General features: G+C 44.8%; 1 pseudogene; it reads right to left on the bottom strand.

Moving 5' to 3' along the window:
- Positions 1 to 20428: 20428 nt before the first annotated feature.
- On the bottom strand, positions 20429 to 21009 carry LOC142422880 (small acidic protein pseudogene; annotated as a pseudogene).
- Positions 21010 to 21351: the final 342 nt, after the last annotated feature.

Here is a 21351-nt window from a genome sequence, read left to right as displayed (position 1 = left end):
GTGGTGGGCGCCCCTCACAAAGGTTCCTAACGGGTGGGGAGTGCTGCCAGGTGCTCCCTTCAGAAACGTTCTTAACTCAATTGGGGATGGGGGCTGGGCCGGAGTTGGTAGGGGGGCAAGCAGGGAAGGGGTCTTCGTATCAACCACCTGGACCCCACTGGGACCCCAACTCTGCTCGCGCTCACGGTCCTTACCTCGGTTCGTCGTCAGCACCCCACCGCTCGGACCCTGATGGCTATCCCGCAGTTTCCCAATGTCGGGGCACCCCTGGCCCGGGTGCTAGGTCCCCCTCCGGTCCCTGGAAAACAGCTAGCCCTGTGCTGCGACTGCACCTCCCACCCGCGGCGACAGCCGACAGCAGACAGCCGCACTCACCAGCCGGGCTGGCTCCGAGCCGCACTTCCTGCCCCCGGGCCACGGCTGTCTTGGAGCCCAGCACCTGCAGGAGCTCGCCGGTCCACAGGTCGGCACTCGGGCCTCTGGTTACCACCCAGCGTTGCGCCTGCGGGCTGCTGCGGGCACCCCAGGACTGCGCGGGGCGCTCTCCAGGGTGGCGGCCACGACGTGTCACCGGTGCCTGTGGAGCCCTGGAAACGGGGGCTCAATCCAACGGAGGCATTTTGAAGATTTAGGTAGGACGAAAGAAATATGTAAAACACCTTGCTTAAAAAAATAGTGATAGCACAATGATTGTTTTTGTTCCTTTGTATCTGCTACATGGTCCATTCAACACCTTAGGGACCAGGGGTGGGATCGGGGAGGGAGGGGGGATGGGGGGGAAAAAAAGGGAAACCTAGCTGATTCCAGGAACCCAAGTGGAAGGTGAATTATGAGAGTGACGAGGTGCAACGAATGTATAAGGGTGCTTTGCTCAATTGATGTATGTACAGATTGTGATAAGAGCCTTATGAGCCCCAATAAAAAGATTTAAAAAAAATAGTGATAGCATATTGAAACGGTATTATTTTGGCTCTTCTGGGTTAAGTGAAATATATCGTTGAGAGGAACCTCACTTGCTTCTACGTCTCAAAAGTGTGGCTACTAGAAAATTTGGGTGGGAACCCTGGGGGCGTAGTGATGACGGCATTGTGAGGTCGGCAGTTCAAAACCACCAGCTGCTCCGAGGGAGATCGATGGGGCTTTGGAGTCTTATAAACAGTTTCAGTCTCTGCATCTCCAAGGGGGCAGTTACAACCCGCCCTGTAGGGTCACTATGAGTTGGCATTGAGTCAATGGCAATGAGTGAATGAGACAGAACATTTAGAGTTAATGTTACAGTTATGTAGCCATCGGAAATGAGCTCTACTGGGTAATGTTTTATGTTTATCATTATAGATGGTATACATAGATTTGAATGGACAGGGCTAGTCTAGGGCAGGAGCCCACAGGGTCTTCCCAAACACCTGTCTGTTCTCCCTTCTAGAAGGCGAGTCAGCCTTTTTCTCTCAGGAAGCCTTTGAGGAAGACATGTGATGCAGCAAGCATGGCCTCCATGGGACAGTTGTTAGCGGTCTTGTGGTAATGTTTGGAAGCAGATCACCAAGCCTGTCTCGCTACTCTTAGTCTTGCCTCGAACCTGAGCTTGCTGCATCTCCTGTCCTGTTTTGTCTCCACCCCCAGAAAAGTAATCATCTTTCCCTGACTCCTTATATGTGCGTGCATATGTGCCTTGTCTGCCTCCCTCCAGCCTCCAAGGGCAGAGACTCGCATCTGTTAGTCTCTTTGCTGGACCACTATGAGTCGGAACAGACTCAACGGCAGTCCGTTTGGCTCTTTGCTGAATCCCCAGAGCCTAAGAACGTGGCTGGCTCGTAGGAAAACCCACTGCCACTGAGTTGATTCTGCCTGGTAGTAATCCTCCAAAATGCCTAGGGGTTCTGAGACTGTAAATATTTACAGTAGCAGAAAGCCTCGTCTTTTTCCTGAGAAACCAATGGTAAGTTTGACCAGCTGACCTTGCACTTAGCAGCCCAATGTGTGACCAGTGATGCCACCCGGGCTCCCTGGCACAGAGGGGGTAGTCATGCTTTATCGAATGAATGTCGTCACTGGAGTACAAATGAGAGAGGGAATGAACTAACCCAGTGAGCCCAACACGCGGCATAGGCCCTGCCTAACTGTTTCTCACCATCAACTTAATGTCTGACAGCATTCTCCTTCTGTGCGCACACGTCAGTTTCCAGCCAGAGCGCTTTCACACCACGATCACATTTGACCCCGCTTGCACAGCACAGGGGAAGGACCTTAGTGGAGTAGAAACTGGTACTCTCTCTAAACCCAAGTTTTGATGGAAAAACAGAACAAAGGGATTAGGATCAATTTACTCAGAGGTAAAAGAACAGTGGCATGACTGTATCTTCAGACCCCGAATTCCATTTTATTTATCCCAAAGAGAAAGTGTGTGAGTGGACAGACAGACAGACAAGCTGTGAGTGTGGAGCTGCATACGACAAGACTTAGAAATATGTCTCTCCTCCTTCCTAGCTAGTTGATGTTGGAAAAGAGGCTAGCCCTGACAGCGTCTCCGTTTTCTCACTCACCACATGGGGAAACTAGTGTCTACCTCATAGGGTCTTGAAATGGGAACATTTCAGATCTGTGTGAAAGTAACAATGCTGTCTGCGATATGATAATGCCTGTCGACCTATCAGTAAGACCAGCTAATCTGATTAATGTTCAGATCTATGAACCGACCACTAGAGCGGCTGATGAAGACACTGGAGAATTCTATCAACTTCTTCCATCTGAAATGGATCAAATATGCAATCAAGATGCGTTAATAATTACTGGTGATTGAAATGCAAAGATTGGAAACAAAGAGGAAGTATGGCTTTGATGATACTGAAAAAAACTGGAGATCACATGATGAAATTTTGCAATGACTTATACTCACTGTAAATACCCCCTTACAGCAACATAAACAGGGGTTATACATGTGGAACTTATCATGTGGGAGACACAGATATCAAACTGATTACAATTGTGGAAAGGAGCAACAGAGAAGCTCAATTTCATCAACCAAAGCAAAGCCAGGGACCGACTGCAACATTGTCAATTACTCGTAAGCAAGTTCAAGTTGAAGCTGAGGAAAATTTTTTTTAAAGTCCAGGAGAGCCAAAATATGATCCTTAGTATTTCCCAACTGAAATTAGATACCATCTCAAGGTAAGATTTGATGAATTAAACACTAATGACAGACCAGATGTATTGTATGATCATAGTAAGGCAGCCATACACGAAGAAGGCAAAGCATATTAAAAAGACACGAAGGGAAGAAAAGACCCAAGTAGATGTCTGAAGAGACTCTGAAACTTGCTCTTGGAATATAAGAGTAGCTAAAGTGAATGGAAGAAATGATGATGTAAAAGAACTGGACAAAACCTCCGAATGTCAGCTCAAGAAGACAAACTAAAGTATTATAATGAAATGTAAAGACTTGGAGTTAGAAAACCCAAAGAGAAGAAAACTTAGCAGGTCTCAAGCAGAAAGCTGGGGGAAAAAATCAAACATCAAGGTGCAATATTTACAGATTCTATGAACAAAATATTGAAGGATGCAGGAAGCATCAACAGACGGGGAAAGGAGCACACAGTTGTTGTACCAAAAGGAACTGGATAGCATCCGCCTATTTTAAAAGTTAGCATATACTGGTATAGAAGGTAGAAGTCTACACTTTACTGAAGGCACTGGTGAAAAAGAAGTGTCCAAGAATTGATCTAAATACCAGTAGATAGGTTTCAGAAAATGAAACTAATGTAACACTGGAAGCAATCATCCATCCATGCCATGAAATTTAGAAGACAGCTACCATATTCTGTTGGGTATGGGCACAAATACGGAAGAAATATGACCCACCAGAATGTGAAAATTATTGAACAATGTCAGTAATATCACATGCAAGTAAAATTTTGTTGAAGATTGAAAATGGTTGCAGCAATACATGGACAGGGAGCTGCCAGAAATCTGCATTCAGAAGAATTCAGAAGACATGGAAAGAGGGATCTCATTGCTGATGTTAGCGGGATCTCGGCTGACATCAGAGAATAACAGAAAGATGTTTGCACTTTATTGGATATTCACAGGCTTTTGATTCTGTGAACCATAACATATTTGGGGGCCCATTGCAAAGAATGGGCATTCCAGAAAGCGTGGTGTGCTCTTGCAAAACCTGTATGTAGACCAAGGGGCAGTCATTCAACCGAACAAAGGGTTAAAATCAGGAAAGCTATGTAACAGGGTGGTATTCTTTCACTGTGTTTATTCAATCTGCACGCTGAACAGGTAATTTGAGAACCTGTACTCTATAAAGGAGAATGTGTATCAGGATTCCAGGAAGGTCCATTTGACAAACTGTGATATGCAAATGATACCACTGTGCTTGCTGAGAGAAGGAAGTCTTAAGGTCCTCGCTGATGAAGGGCGGCAGCCTTCAGTGTGTGCTATAACTCAATGTAAAGAAACCCAAATCCTCACAAATGGACAAACAAATGGAGCAGAGATAGACGCTGTCAAGAATTTTATTGTACTTGGATTCAGAATCAACGCTTAGGGAGGCAGCAGTCAAGAATTCAAACGATGGATTGCATTGGGAAAAGCTGTTCCGAAAGACCCCTTTGAAGTGTCAAAGAGCAAGAATGTCACTTTAAGGGACTAAGGTGCTCCTGACCCAAGCCACTGTATTTTCAATAGCTTCCTGTGCATATGAAACTGGACAGCGAACAAGGAAGACTGAGGAAAAATGAGTGGGTTTGAATTATGGTGCAGGCAAAGAATATTAAAAGTCCCACAGACTGCCAGAAGAACAAACCAATCTGCAGACTGCTCCTTAGAAATGAGGATGGCAAGACTTCATCTCACAAACATCAGACCTCTTATCAGGAGAGACCAGTCCCTGAAAAAGGACATTATGCTTGGCTACTGAAAAAGAGGAAGACCCCGACAAGATGGATCGACAAAGTGGCTGCAACAAGAGGCTTAAACGTAACCCCTGTGTGAGGAAAATGGAGAACCAAGCAGTGTTTCAGTCTGTTGAACACGGGAGCCCTATGCCTTTGAATGCACTTGATCGCACCTAGCAGCCGCAGCACCACCTGTGAGGGGAAAGGGGTCCTGGTAGAGCAATGGTGAAGGGTTGGGCTGCTCACCGAAAGGCGGTGACTGACCCCCCCACCCCCACCCCGCTAGCAGTTATGCAGGAGACAAGAGCTAATGATCTGTTTCTGTGAGGATTACCTCCCAATTCACTGCTATCGAGTCAGTGCCAACCCATATTAACCCTATAGGGTAGAACAGAAAGACGCCTTCGTGTTCCTGAGAGAGTCAGTTCTTATGGGAGCAGACAGCCTCAGCTTTCTCCCAGGATTCCCATCACTGACCTTGGGTCAGCAGCTCAGCACTTCACGTTAGGTCAGTAAGAGTTGGAATTAACTCGACAGCAAACAACCAACAATCTCACAGGGATGTTGTGAGGGTTGAAGAAGCTGAGGCACGGAAAGTCACAAGTAGCCAGTAAAAATACAGAAATGCAAACTAAATAAATATAATATGTTACTTTGCATTCGTTCCAGCAGTCACTGAGTGGTGTTCAGCTTCTTCAGAAGAATAGACCTGTATCGCTGGAGGCCCTAGGAAAGGCGGAGGAAGCTCAGTCTCCTGGCCATAGACGGCATGGTACTTGGCGCTTTGGGGAAGAGAGTGACCGTGGGATTCCATAGTAACCAGCCGGTGAGGCGCCCCTGTGAGACAGCACACTGCTGTCACCACTCCCTGAGCTCTCATTATAACTGAGACCCAAAGGGACTCAAGAGCTCCTGAGAGGCCGGTGTTTGTACTGGGGCTCTGAACCGTTTCAGACGGGTCCCATCCTGACCAATGAAGCGAAACCAGAGAGCCAGATTCTTCAGATGTGGGTGAGCCAGGACACAGTCTGAAACAGAAAAAAATGACAGGTTGAACTCCTGGAATGGGAGACTCAGAAGGGGCATAGGGAGTCCAATCAGGAGCCCAACTTGGGAGATGGAATTACCGCCAGGGAAGAAAATGAGCTGCCATCTTTGAGCCAATCACCACTGTTTCTGCCTCTGCCAGGCAAGAGAGTTGGTTGCTATGCAACACGCCACCCCCTGCCCTTGTTTTCTAAGAGGCAGAGGAAGTTTCTAGGAAGGCTTTAAGGAGCCTTGGTGGTGCAGTGGTTACACACTGGGTGTGTCATCGCATGGTTGGCAGTTTGAAAAAACCAGCAGCTCCATGGGTGAAAGACTAGGCTTTCTACTCCTGTCGACAATTACAGGCTTGGAAACCCACAGGTGGGCACTATGAGTGGGCATTGACTCCAGGGTAGTGAGTTTGTTTGAACAAGGAATTTGGCCCATCATTTTCCCAGTTCTCTCCAATTTAAAACATTCAAAGCTATTTGATGGCGTCACTTCCTCGGTCATGGCTGAACCAGGAAGAAGTGATTCAAATAATTTCTTAACCCTATTGATCCAGCATCATTTCCCCTTTGCATATCAATGGGGGGATTGTTTGACAAGCAAAGGTATTGCTCCAGCATTTTGATCCATGTCTTCCCCTTTCTGCCTTGGGTGGGTTTTCTCTCAGAAGAAGGGAAGCCCCAGACTACAGAAGCGAGTGAGATGGAGCAGGAGAAAGCATGCATCCCTTCACGCTGTTCCTCTCAGCCCAGATGCCCCTCTCTGCTGTGATTGTCACAGGTCTCTGAGCCTTGGCACTTAACCCCTGGAAAATTCTCCTCCATACTCCTGGTCTGCCCGCACCCTCTCCTGGCTGCCTCCACTTGATGGTAGTTGACATGGGTTAGAGGAACTCACTGTCTTCTGAACAAGGCGGGACATTAGACTTTCTCATTAGCTCTCCTGGATTCATTTTCCCGCAGTAACATAGATATAATGGCATTCAAATAATATTTCCATATTTCTGTAAGTTTTTTGGTCTGGCCTAAATACTGGGCAATGGCATTCTACGTGACAAGAAAGTCTGTCTTAGGAGGTGATTCCGTGAGGGTCTGGCTGGATCTTATTGCCCTATCATTCAGTGGTTCTCAACCTTCCTCATGCCGCCGCCCTTTAAGACAGTTCCTCATATTGTGGTGACCCCCAAACAAAATTTTCTTTTTTTTCCATAAAATTATGTTCGTTGCTACTTCATAAGTGTAAGTTTGCTACTGTTATGAATCATAATGTAAATATCTGATAGGCAGATGTATTTTCATTGTTACAAATTGAACATAATTAAAGCCCAGTGATTAATCACAAAAACAATATGTGATTATAGATTCTGATTACAAATAAATGAAATTTTGTCTTGAAGCATGGTGTAGCATGGGTAACAGTGTTCACGCTGGGTACCGTATGTGGGTGTATCTGAACGTGGGTGGACATGCCTGGAGATGGATAGAGGAGCTCTGTCTTAGCTCCTAAGACCATCGGAAATATGTGTTTTCAGGTGGTCTTAGCCGACCCCTGGGAAAGGGTTGTTTGAGCCCCCCCACCAAAGGGTCGCGACCCACAGGTTGAGAACCACTGTCTTAGAGGCTGATTAAGATTTAGGAAGTACTTTTTTTCCTCTCTGGACAGGTCTATCTTTTGGGGAATTTTCTCTGTCCACCCCCTTCTCCCTTTCTGATGTAACTGCCTCTGTTTCTCCAATTCCCAAACTCAAGCTCACTGCCATTGAGTCCATTCCAGCTCAAAGCTGACTCTGTGGGATAGAGCAGAACTGCACCTGGGGGTAGACTTCCAAGACTGTGACTCTCATCTGTCTCCTTCAGAGCAACTGGTAGTTTCGAACTGCTGACTTTGTGGCGAGCAGTCCTGTGTGTAACCATTATCCCACCAGGACTCCTGTTTCCAGAAGTCTGGAAAACCGTAAGCTCAGACTTAGTGGTGTTTATTCCCTCATATTCAGAAAACGCCCCATTCTGGGTTAGGTTTTTATGATACTCTCCGAGGAGTGCACAGACACGTCTTTTCCTTGAAATTCTCAGAGGCTTTTAAATTTGTGATACGATATATAAATATATGATACGAATATAATTCTTTAACAATCCAGACTTGCTGGACTGGTTGAGCCTGGAGGGCTTCCAAGGCCGTCAATCAGAACTCCGTAAACCTACACCCAGAGCAACCAGCTGAGCGTACTTTTTAGCTACACAGCAGCTGCGCTCCCAAAATAGAGAAGATTGCTAGTGAGTACTGGGCCCCTTCACGCAATCATTGGTAAGAGACCTCGTGCCCAAGAATTTCTTTAAAGCAAAGATGAGAGGGGAAGGGGGCAGAGAAACCCGAAGCTGGAAGTCACTCATCCAGAAGGGAGCTAACAGAAATGGTTGACCTATTGTGAAAACGTATCTCATGTCTGAACAATCTGTGTAGGCATTATCAAAGGAGAACATAAGAACATTGAAAAGATATCATATAAATCCCTGGCAGACATCATTCATGGGGTTGACAAATGACTTAGAGTGAGGCATTTATGCATGTACGATGCCAGTGTCCACCAGGATGAAGCGGAAGCACACAGAATGTTGATGTATGCGGATATTTGCAGAAACAAGGCCTTTTCTTTAGGGCTCCTTATCAAACATGGTTTATAAATGATTGCACCTTAAACAGGAAAGTCTAGCTTTTCCTTGTTTGTTTTTAATCCTATCAGTTCATGATGCTGAATGAAACCACTATTAGAATTTCAATGGATATAATTTTAACTGTTTTATCAGTCATGATAGATTCTCTTGTTAACAATGTTTTATCAACATCCAATTTACTTTTGTGCTTCCCATGCCCAGGAAAAGCTTCTAGAATATCCAGGTGAGAGTTTCATCTCAAGTTGTCTTTGTACTGTGTTGTACAAAGAGTGTTTGTTGTGGGTTTGATGTGGGTTTTCATACTGGGCTGGCATCCGCCATGCCTGGGGTCAGTGGTGAAGAGCCACGACCAGCCAAGAGCTTTACAGCTCCATGGGACTGTGGTTTGACTTTCTAGCCTTTTTGTACGTCGAGGAATTGAGTGCTACACTTCCCCGTGCTGTACACAGTGTCCAGTGTGGGTGTCTGGGAAGCTGAAACTGCCTTCTGAATGCCGAGCTGGAATTTCAAGTCCTCACCCAGCGCAGCATTTCTATTTGAGGGCCTGGGGCCTGGGAAGGATAGAGATACATCTATATCCCTTTCCTTCTGAGTCTCGGTGTGGCAGATGGCAACATGGGATGCTTCCATTGGGTGGTGTGTTAGACAGGGTTCTCTAGAGAAACAAAACCAGAACGCTAATAATTATATATATTTATACAGATAGATAGATAACATAAGAAACAAACAGTTAATTAAATTATAAAGCAGTACAAATGGCTCAGTGCAACTCACTCCCATGAGACAGTTGTGAGACACTGGCAGTTCTTCAAATCTTGAGGGCTGCCGGGTAGTCCTCTGTAGAGCAATTCAGGATATCCGGCACAGGCAGCAAACAGGAAGGCAGGTCACCAATACTGAGCTAGATGACAGGGTCTGACAGTCCCCAGCTCAAGAGATGTAAATTCCAATAGTGTGGTGAAGCAGGTCTTGAAGGAATCTCAAATTACAGTGACACAGTCCACGGGTTAGATGTCCCACAGGTAGTGTAGCTTGCAAATTGAGGCACAGAACAAGCAAGGCAGCCATGCACTGGTCCATTGATCAGAGAGCAAGAGACAAGAGAGGCAAGGCTTGCTGAGTCACTTATCTCTCTGTGCTTCAATTAATCCCACATGTGTTCATTGGCCAAGTTGGCACAATAAACGTTAACTATCTCAGGTGATATCACTCAGGAGTCCACTCGCCCCTTCAAGTGTTTTGATGCTAGCCTTCAACAAAGCATATGTCGATCACGAAACATCATTACTTTTTACTTTATTATTATTGCTTATCACTTTTTAAAAAACATTTTATTAGGGACTCATACAACTCTTATCACAATCCATACATACATCAATTGTGTAAAGCACATCTGTACATTCTTTGCCCTCATCATTTTCAAAGCATTTGCTCTTCACTTAAGCCCTTTGCATCAGGTCCTTTTTTTCCCCCTCCCTCCCCGCTCCCCCCACCTCATGAGCCATTGATAATTTATAAATTATTATTTTGTCATATATTGCCCTGTCCAACATCTCCCTTCACCCCCTTTTCTGGTGTCCGTCCCCCAGGGAGGAGGTCACATGTGGATCCTTGTAATCAGTTCCCTCTTTCCAACCCACTCACCCTCTATCCTCTCAGTATTGCCCCTCACACCCCTGGTCCTGAAGGTATCATCCACCCTGGATTCCCTGCGCCTCCAGCCCCCATATGCACCAGTGTACAACCTCTGCTCTATCCACACTTGTAAGGTAGAATTCGGATCATGGTAGTTGGTGGGGCTTATCACTTTATCGCCACTCACACCACTGGTCCTGGAGGGATCATACTCCTTGGATTCCCTGTGTTTTTAGTTCCTATCTGTACCAGTGTACATCCTGTGGTCTAGTCAGACTTTCATGATAGTGGGGGTGGGGCAGTGGGAGGAAGCATTTAGGAACTAGAGGAAAGTTGTATTTTTCATCGTTGCTACATCGCACCTTGACTGGCTCATCTCCTCCCCTAGACCTCTCTGCAGTGGCAGACAAATGGGCTTTGGGTCTCCACTCTGAACTCCACCCCCCTCATTCACTATGGTAAGATTTTTTTGTTCTGATGATGCCTGATACCTGATTCCTTTGACACCTCGTGATCGCACAGGCTGGTGTGCTTCGTCCATGTGGGCTTTGTTGCTTATAAGCTAGATGGCTGCTTGTTTACCTTCAAGGCTTTAAGACCCCAGACACTATACTTTTTCATAGCCGGGCACCATCAGCTTTCTTTGCCACATTTGTTTATGCACCTATTTGTCTTCAGTGATCGTATCATGAAGGTGTGCACCCATTGATATGATTTTTTTGTTCTTTGATGCCTGATAGCCGATCCCTTCGGCACCTTGTGATCACACAGGCTGGTGTGTTCTTGGAGATGAAGTCTCACCATCCTTCCTTCTAAGGAGCACTCTGCTGGCTACTTCCTCAAAGACAGATTTGTTTATCCTTTTGACAGTCCATGGTACTTTCAATAGTCTCCGCCAGCACCACAATTTGCATCAATTCTTCTTCAGTCTTCTTTATTTAATGCCCCACCTTCACATGCATATGAGGCAATGGAAAATACCATGGCTTGGGTCAGGCACACCTTAGTCCTCAAAGTAACATCCTCATTTTTCAATAATCTAAAGAGGTCTTGTGCTGCATATGGACCCAATGCAATATGTTGTTTGATTTCTTGGCCGCTGCTTCCCTGAGCACTGAATGTTGATGCAAGCAAGACAAAATCCTTGACAATTTCAACCTTTTCTCCATTTTTCATGATGTTACCTATTAGTCCAGTTGTAAGGATTTTGGTCTTTTTACATGAAGTTGTAGTCTATACATAATTGTTGGTTACTGGGAATTATTTCTCTAATAGGATTTTTTTTTGGGGGGGGAGCTGAAGATTCATGCTGCCTTTGAAGTTGCTCAACTTACTGAAGGGAAAATGGAGGCTGATGTAAAACAGCACCCAGGACAACATTCAGCTGCAGATCAAGAAGTAGCAGGTCACAAAAGGATGCTTTCCTTGATTGTACAACCCAAGAACAGAAGATCATCCATTCTTACTGGGAGGGAGGCCCTTCCATTCTGGAAGTGGTTTGAGGCATGTCAATTAGGGCACTGGAGGAATTTCTGAAGGGAGCTCTAAACCATCACTGTGTCAACTTCCTTGAAAGCTATTTCTGTCCTCACTGGAGCGCTGACAGTGGGGCACCTTCATCTTTCCTTTTACCAAGACCTTGAAGGCTTCTAGGGCAACAGGCTGAGCAGGAGCCTGGATTTCTGCTTTTGGCTGAGTTCTAAGGCCCAAAATCTCTATCGCCATCGGGATGGCAAGTATGCTAATTCATCTATAAATAATCCCTGAGCACCTATTGCCAGCCAGTCACAGGGGTGCCCATTGACACAATAGATGGGAACCCATCCACACAGAGTGTTTGTTTTCTAGTGGGGGAAGGACTGAGGAGCCAGAAGTGCCTGTGGGAGGCCAGCCCGGAGGCCACAGTGGTAGTACTTGGTGGATCAGAAAGTGAGCACTATCAGAGACAGTGATTTTTCTTAGAAGCAAGGGTATCGAGAATTTGCCTCACATACTTTGGACAAGTTGTCAGGAGAGCCAGGCCCTGGAGAAGGACATCCTGTTTGGTAAAATAGACAGGCAGCGAAAAAGAGGATGAGCTTTGACAAGATACAGTAGCTGCCTCGATGGGCTCAACTATAAGAACAGTGGTGAGGCTGGGGCAGGACCTGGCAGGGTTTCCTTCTGTTGGGCACAGGGTCACTATGGGCTGGACTCTATTCGATGGCCCCTAACAATGGAGAGAGTGACATTCACAAGGTCTACAGCACTGCCAGTCACAGAAGAAACACGAAGCTGCTGCCTTCCAACATGCTTATTGGAGGCTCATTTAGGATTTCTAGTCATGAGTGGACTTCAAAAATTAGTGGAAAATTCCATGATCTTTTTATTCCATTTTTCCTCATGAATTTTTGAAGCCCCTTCGTATGTGGTGGCTCTATGGATATTGATTTGAGGCTTCTCAAGATATTGAACATTACCTTCTCAACTCTGAAAGATTTTCACTTCCTGGGCCTGATAACTTTGGCAGGACTCTTTGGATAATACTATTCTTTATTTTTAATTTTAAAAATCATTTTATTGGGGGCTCATACAACTCTTATCATAATCCATACATATATCCATGGTGTCAAGCACATTTGGGAAATACTGCTCTTATGGTAAGTATTTTAGCATACCTTATAGATATGCTTTAAATGATCAATGGTCAGGAATGTTTATAGTCAGTGCCCGCCCCCCTTATGGAAGTTTCCTTTTAGATAACTAATGTGAATACAAATTGGTGATTGTAGTACCCTTGTAAAACAATCTCATCTTTTAAAAAGAATAATTAACTTTAATAATATTCAGGTTAATGAGTGAGCAATTAACAATTAGTAAGAAAAGCAACTGTATCATCCTAATTTACACATTCTATCAAGAGACATAATAAATATTAACTCTTCGGAGGGCCCTTTCATTCACTGGTAGTAGAATTGTGAATCCTCTCAGCCATTCTGAATGCAGTTTAGCATCATGGACCCCAAGCTATTAAAATGCCATTCATTTAATTCAATTCCTCTCCTAGGAACGTACCCTAATCAAACAGCTGCACGTGCACCGAAAGGCCTGGTGAGAGCATGTTCAATGGAACAGGAAGGTTTGCAGGGCAAATGTGGCAGCACCTTACACCATCCTCAGGAAAGGGCTTGTGGAATTCATGTAAATCCTTACAGTGGGCTCAGTTCCATCTCAGAGCGACCACCTGCAAACAGGAGGAAACATGGCCTTGTCCTATGCCATCCTCACAATCGGTGCCTATTATACACACAACCTGAGTATGGCTTGTGGAGAACTAGTCCTGGCGACAGAATATTCGACTCACCTTTTCACATCCAAGGAGCAATTCCTTCTAGTGATGTTAGATTGATGTGAAAGCAGCAGGTGGCCAGTTGGACCTGAAGACGGCTTCCTGGATCGACCTGAGTCTGTGAATTTATTTGTGAGATTTTGACAACTCTGAGACTGTTCCGTGTGTGAGGCTGGAAGTGCATATGACCTGAGTCTCTGTAACAAAAATTGAACAAGACAAATGGCTTCCACACCTGACTGTATCCTTGGATTCCTTTCTTTCCCTATTTTCTCATTCAACTTCTGCTTAGATGGAAAAGTGTCTTTTCCCTGGGACTCCCTTCTCTTCGCTAAGCCCATACTTTAGGCAACTTTGGAATGGTGATTTCTGTGTCTAAGTTTTCATTCTTAAGTCTTAGAAAAATGTGCTTGTCACAGGGAATCCAGGACAGATGACCCCCTCAGGACCAGTGGTGAGAGTGGTGATACCGGGAGGGTGGAGGGAGTGTGGGGTAGAAAGGGGGAACCAATTACAGGGACCTACGTATAACATCCTCCCTTGGGGACAGACTACAGAAAAGTGGGTGAAGGGAGACTTCGGAGTGTAAGATACGACAAAATAATAATTTATGAATAATCAAGGGTTCATGAGTGAGGGGGGAGTGGGAAAGGAGGGGGGAAATGAGGAGTTGGTACCGAGGGCTCAAGTAGAAAGCAAATGTTTTGAGAATGATGAGGGTAATGAATGTACAAATGTGCTTTACACAATTGATGTATGTATGGGTTATGATAAGAATTGCATGAGCCCCAATAAAATGATTTTTTTAAATGTTTATTTATATCTTAGTGTCCCAGGTATTAACTACCAAACTGCAGCTTTGGGGGCTCTGATATCACCTAGATAGTAGCCCACTCCTGAGACAGGTGTTCAGATGGCTTATTATCCAATGCAACCAGAGTGCCCACAACTGGGCTTGTTTGACCATCTAAACAGAGTGGCTTTGGTCCTCTTTGACCTTGTGATCTGAACCTTCACTGATTCTGCTGAGAGCCACTGCCCACTTCTCAGACACACCTTTGATCACTGGAGATGGGAGGGCTCAGAGGACGTGTTCAGCCAGAGAAGTCTTTTTCTAGAGAGTTCATTTGTATGGCACTGAAACTTGATGTGTGGATTAATATGAATTCCATCGCAGGTTTATTTTCTACCAACCAAAAACCCAAACCCATTGCAGTGAAGTTAATTAAAATTCATGGTGGCCAGACAGGTTATAGGGTAGACCTGAGCTCCACAGGGTTTCTCGTCTGTTCACTTTATGGAAGCAAATTGCCAGGATTTCTTTCCTGGGACCTCTCAGTGGATTCAAACCACCAGCCTTTCAATTAGGAGTTGAATGCAAACAGGGACTTATTTATTTTCTCCCAAAATGTGTTGTTTTGAAAAATAACACATGACTTTTGTTGTGGTGATCATATACCCCAGAAAAATCTGTTTTTCTTATATATTCATTTTCATGGTTGCTAGTCATTGACCCAGAGGATGTAGTATGACATACAAACAAGAATTTGTGCTAGTGGCTTTTGAAATTGTAAGAGAGGGCTTAAAAAATTATTGGGGGAAATTACATGATCTTTTAATTTTCATTCCCCCCCCAAATTTTGAAGCCCTTTATCTTTTAAAACTATTTTCATAGTTTTCATCATCAATATAAAAGATTCTTCTAATAGTGAAATCTTTTGTGCATTTAAAATACATGTGGCGCTCAAAGACATCAGCCAGCAGGAAAGCTGGGTCTCTCGTGATTTGCCCTGCTCGGCCGCCCCTCCTGCTGTGTGACTCACAGGCATGTTGCTGAGAGAAGCTTCTTCTCCTAATAAGTAACAAAACAGGGACATGAAGAATTGATATTTCAAATGACAAACACATTGCAAAAGAGAAATATTTTTAAAATATTAAACATTTTTAATCTTTATAAATGTGGGACTTCTGGCAAGATGGCGACGGAGTAACACACACCAGAAGGGACTCTGCAGAAACCAGCACAGGAGAGCCACTGAGAGGGTGAGAGGGCAACCCCACTCTTCCAGGTCACAGGAGGGGCATCATAAAGATAAGTAGACTGAGATCCACTAGGTTTTGAAGAGCTGTGGCCTTTCAGCTTACCATTGTGGAGGCCAGTTGGGGCTTAGGTTTAGCCCCACCACGGTCTTGGCCAGTGCCAACTATGACCAGCCCAAGGGCTTCACTGCAACAGTCACAGCTACCACCACCTTTACGCAGGGTTTAAACCCCTCCAGCCCCAAAGTCAGGTGGTGGGGTTCATCTATTTCTTTACTTTTTTCCCTCTCTTCTCTCTTTCCCACCACAGTCACGACTGGCTCAGTTTTTCCTGCCCCCCCCTTTCTTTTCACATGCCACTCATGGCCTCCAGGGCACTCCCCTGCGCCTAGGGAAACTCTGCCCACCGTCCACCCAGCTGGGGGAACTCCAAATCACCTCTGCTGCTACCCTCCAAGCAGCTGGGGAACTTCCACCTACCCCCAAATGGCTGGGGGAACTCCCACCAGATCTCCATAGCCCTCCAAGCAGCTGGAGAACTCTTGTCAGCCTTCTGGCATCCTCCATGTGGCTTGCGGAATTCTTGCCTCCCTCTTAGCAGCTGGTGGAACTCCCTATAAGGCCCTGTAAGCAGCTGGAGAAATCCCGGCTCACCCTCTGTGGTGCTTCATTCAGCTGGGGGGACCTCTGCCTACCTTCCATGGTGGTCCACATGGCTAGGGATCCCCTGCCCACCATCCACAGCCCTACATGTGGCTGAGATAACTTCCTCCCACTTTCCACATGGCCTAAGGCATGTGGAGGCCTAAGCCCTCTCCAGTACTCCACGCTGCTGCAGGAAACCTCTGCCCAACCTCCGTAGCGATCTTGCCACCTAGGGAAATTCTGGCGAACATCCAAGGTGCTCTACACCAAGTGAGGACACCTACCGACCCTCTGTGGCACTCCCATTGTAGTGGGCACTTCCCACACATTCTGAGGTGCTCCAAGCCACTGTGGGTTACATCACCATGACTTCCTGTGAGATCATCCAGTGCCATCCTCGTGGGACCCCCACCACCCAACCAGCATACCCTGAGAGGGCCATCCAATTTGCCCTACAAATAACAGAATACTGGTTGGCTAGGGAAAGAGTGAAACCACAGGAGGATAAAGGGACCTGTTAGTCCAGCCTCCCAGCACAGTGGCTGCAGGCAATTTGAAGAACCATTCTTAAAAGTCTCCCAAAGAGAGAACCCAGTGTTCTTTGACTCTTTGGAAAATGGCGCTGGGTTCCTCTAAAATGACAGACAAAGAGCAACCAGCCCCAACAATCTGAATGAAAAAACAAGGGAAATAAAAGGCAATGATGGAAGAAGTCTTGAACCTAGAGACATGCATAGAAGAAGCAGGCGTTGATCTACTACAGAAAGCAATTTTCAGAACTCTGCTTGGAGTCATGCAGGATATGAAGGAAGCAATACAGAAAAAGGATGAAATGATAGAGGAGATAAAGGCCATACACCAAAGGGAAATACAAGAGCTATGGAATGAAGTAATAAAAGCAAATAAAAAGTTAACAGATATCACGAACAGACTAGAGGAAGCGGAGAACTGTACCAGTGACCTCTACAACAATCAGGCAGATTTCAACAAACAGGAAAGACAATCCAACAAGTTAATCAAAGAAGCTGAAGAGAATCTAAGAACAATGATTGATGCTATGAAGAAGAACAATATTCAAATAATTGGATTACCAGAACAAGACACAACCAAGAAGTCAGCTGCTAAAATAGTGAGGGAATTACTGGATGAAAGCCTCCCAAGCTTAATGAATGAGAATCAGGCAACCATTCAGGAAGCAGAGAGGACACCAACTAGTCTGAATCCCAGGAAAAAGTCACCAAGGGTCATAGTAGTTAAACTATTCAACTTTGAGGAAAAGGAGAAAATTATAAGAGCAGCTAGGGAAAAACAAGCAGTCACCTATAAAGACACCCCAATAAGAATATGCTCAGACCTATCAGCAGACACTATGAAGAAGAGGAGAGTGAAGTAACATATTCCAAAAGTTGAAGGAAAATAACGCAAACCCAAGAATACTCTATGCAATGAAATTATCTATCAAGATAGATGGAGAAGTAAGAGTCTTCCCAGACAAGGAAAAAGTCAAAAAATATGTTAAAAGAAACCCACCCCTACAAAAGACCCTTGCTGATCCAGTATGGGCAGAAGAACAACACTCACCGAGCATAAATAAGAGAACACCACATAGACAACTCCACCCAGATGTCAACAAAAACAAAACAGCCCCAAGATAGCATTGGCTCAATGGTGGAAATAAGGCAAGAATGAACCACACATGCACAATGCACTGATAAAAAGGGGACGTAGGAAAACACCCAACACAAAAGGTTAAAGATGACATCACAAGGTCCACAGATGGATGTAATAATCCTGAATATCAATGGACTGAACTCAAGCATTAAAAGACAGAGGCTAACAGTCTGGCTTAGAAAATACAACCTGTGGAACACATCCTGGCCCACCAAGGCCTGAGGACAATATTCTTGTTCAAAGCAGCCAATGCACACAGAGGACCATATATCCAAAAGGGGCAAGAAACAAGCCACGGCCAGACATCTGTGCTCCAATGTTCACTGTGGCACAGTTATCAGTTACAAGGAGTTGGAAACAACCCAAATCCCCATCAATGGATGAATGTATTAAAAAGCCATGGTACACATGAAAGAAGCACACCAGCTTGTGTAATCATGATTGATGGGACCATGGGATCAGGTATCAGACAACAGAAGACCCAAAACAAACAACCATTTTGATTTAAATGAAGGGGGTTGGAATGAAGACGCAAAGCCCATCTGTAGACAATTGGACATCCCCTCACAGAAGGGTCACATGAAATAGATGAGCCAGTCAGTGTGCAGTATAGCACTGATTAAACACACAACTTTCCTGTAGCTATTTAATGCTTCCTCACCCACTATCATTCTTTTAATCCCTTATCTATTTCCCCCCTTCATTGCTACCACCCAACTGTGAATATGCATTTTTATGGATTTTTTTTTAATTAAAAGATCATTTTTGAGGGGCTTTTACAATTCATAACAATCCATGCATCAATTATATCAAGCATATTTATACATATGTTGCCATCATTCTTTTCTAGACATTTACATTCTATTGCACCCTTGGTATGAGCTCACTGCCCAGCTTCCTTTGACCCCTTGATAAATTATAAATTATTATGATTTTCATATAGTACACCGATTGCTGTCTCCCTCCCCCATGGTTTCTGTTGTTCCCCCCCCCCCCAGAGGAGTGTGTGTGTGGTTATGTGTCAATCATTGCGATTGGTTCCCCCTTCCATTTTTATGACAGAACTCCAAACTCTTCCCCCTTCCAAACTCATGACAGAAGAAGTTAACCACTGACACAATAAATTGAAGTGAGAGAAAAGCGATGATCATGGGGCTCCCATGGTGTGGTACACACCCTCGGGGAGCACTCCCCTTTCTGGACTGTATGAGAGGAGGTGTGAGATAGCTTCACTGCAGGCAGGTGGGTTGGGGTGTTGGGACACCTTTGTAATGGCAGGAGATCAACTCTAAGGAAATCGTCCCTGCCCTCCACAACCTCTACATCCCAGACCACCAGATCGCTCTGGTCGAGAAGCCTAGAAAAGAATTCATGTGCACAGAGCCCAGGGGGAGGGTTGTGAAACCATAACTTAACTGGGAGGTGGAGTTGCATTTTGCTACATAAATGTCAAGGAATTTTATAAGCACAAAAGTCCATGAAGTAAGCACACACTGCCAGGCTCTCAGAATGGAAAGTCAGTGGCTAACTGGACCTCATCCACTGACTCCCAGGTCTACCAGGAAGAGAGAAGCCAACCCTGCCGATCAAGGCATCTACTGAATGGGACACGCATGCCACCGAACTTCCCATCACCTTGCAGCCTGCATCCTCCTCAGGCACAGGGTCAGCTGCAGTACAAATCCTCTTTAAAACCCCTTCAGGCTCTGCAGCAACACCTGCCTGCTTCCCCCCACCCCCAAAAAATCATTCTTGATTTACCCAGGATGCTTGGAGTATTCATAATTTCCTCATTTTCCTTGCCAAGTAGAATCTCTTTCTATTCCACCATGTCTTTATTCTCTACCTAGAAACAAATGCTCAGGCCAGTGTTCACCATTTGATCAAGACCTTCAAGACAGAAACCCAGAAAATAGCACTTCTGGGTTGTCCCAGCATATATACCCTTTCATATATAGGCATATATTTTGTAATTCCATGATGAATCTTTTTTTGGTGAGGGGTAACCCTTCTGAATTTGTCAACAATTGTTTTTGATTTCTTGGTAAAACAATTGAAAATATAAAATATTTTAGGTTTGCTGATTGCCCCAACATTTTATTATGAAACATTTCGAATATTTGGCAGTAGTGATTCATTAATGTTTTACTAAACGAGCTGCATTCACTCATCTGTTCATTCGAGCATCCTTCTCAACACGCATCAGTTCATCCTATGTATACATTTTAAAGGAAGCTGAGTACTGTGTTTATTTCTTATTTTATACATCTTACTCTTTACAAAACTGGTCATAGTCACGCCCATGAAAGTGTCACCCATGGTTTCTGAAAGCAAATGCTTTTTGTAATTATTTAAAGGACCTTTTTAACAATTACAATCCAATGTTCTGTACTCTACAACCCGCCCTCCGCTGTGCATTATAACAATAAGGTAAAACAGCAATAACATTAGAACACTGTGCATTATGGCTTAGTCTTTTAATACAAAGACTAGGTGTTCAGGAGTTAGGAACTACTGGATTGAACAAACATCATTGTTATCATTGCTTTTTGCATCTTCTTTGTTTTGGGGGTCCCCCACTCCCTCGGGGTGCTCAGTAGCTTGCAGCTCTTCAGCAGATTCTTCTTCTTCTGACTCCAAGTCACTCTCAGAGTCATCTGGACTTTCAAGATCACGTGGCCCACCACCACCACCATCATCATCTCCAGCCGCATCACCTTCTCCATCATCATCTTCCACCTCACTGAAGACAAGTCCACAGTACATCACTATCTACCTGGTAACTGTTTCCTACTTGGCTGATTTGGAGACTCTAGTTCTTCATTCATTTTCTTGTCTTCTTCCCCTGTTCAGAAGCAAGATGTTGGTTTGTGATCTCCTACCACAAGACACCTGGTAGGTTCTTTCTTTCCTGCTCCCATAAGTCTCAAGAACTTTTGCTCTCTGTCTTCATTACCTAAGTCTGCTGCTAGAACCCTAGATCATTGTCTGGGGAGACTGAACGCTCCCCCCTGTGTGGTGGGGAGGCCCTGGCTGCACTAATCTTTGGGAGATCCCAGCAGCAGATACGGATCCCCCTCTCCATTCCCAGCTGTATCACCAGTAGTCTGCAGCTGACCAGTCCATCCTACTTTTACTGCTTTGCAAAGTAAATTACAGAAATCAGGTAAGTTTCTCCTAAATAAATCAACATGTATATCCTCAACTAGGTTCAATATTTGCTTATAGATTTTTCATGTTTAATTTGCATAAAGCACAATATACAAATCTTAAGTGTACAGGTGAGGAGCCCTCCTGTTGACACTGGGGAAGCATTGCTCTGCTAACCTCAAGGTCAGTGGTTTAAATCCACCAGCTGCTCTGTAGGAGAAGGTTGCTCTTATAAAGATTTACAGCCTTAGAAAGCCTATAATCGAATTGAATTGCT

This window comes from Tenrec ecaudatus, chromosome 12 (genome assembly GCF_050624435.1).
Source record: "Tenrec ecaudatus isolate mTenEca1 chromosome 12, mTenEca1.hap1, whole genome shotgun sequence".
NCBI classification, from domain to species: Eukaryota; Metazoa; Chordata; class Mammalia; order Afrosoricida; family Tenrecidae; genus Tenrec; species Tenrec ecaudatus.
The sequence above is the reverse complement of the archived record's forward strand: the minus strand, read 5'-3'. Positions and strand labels throughout refer to the sequence as shown.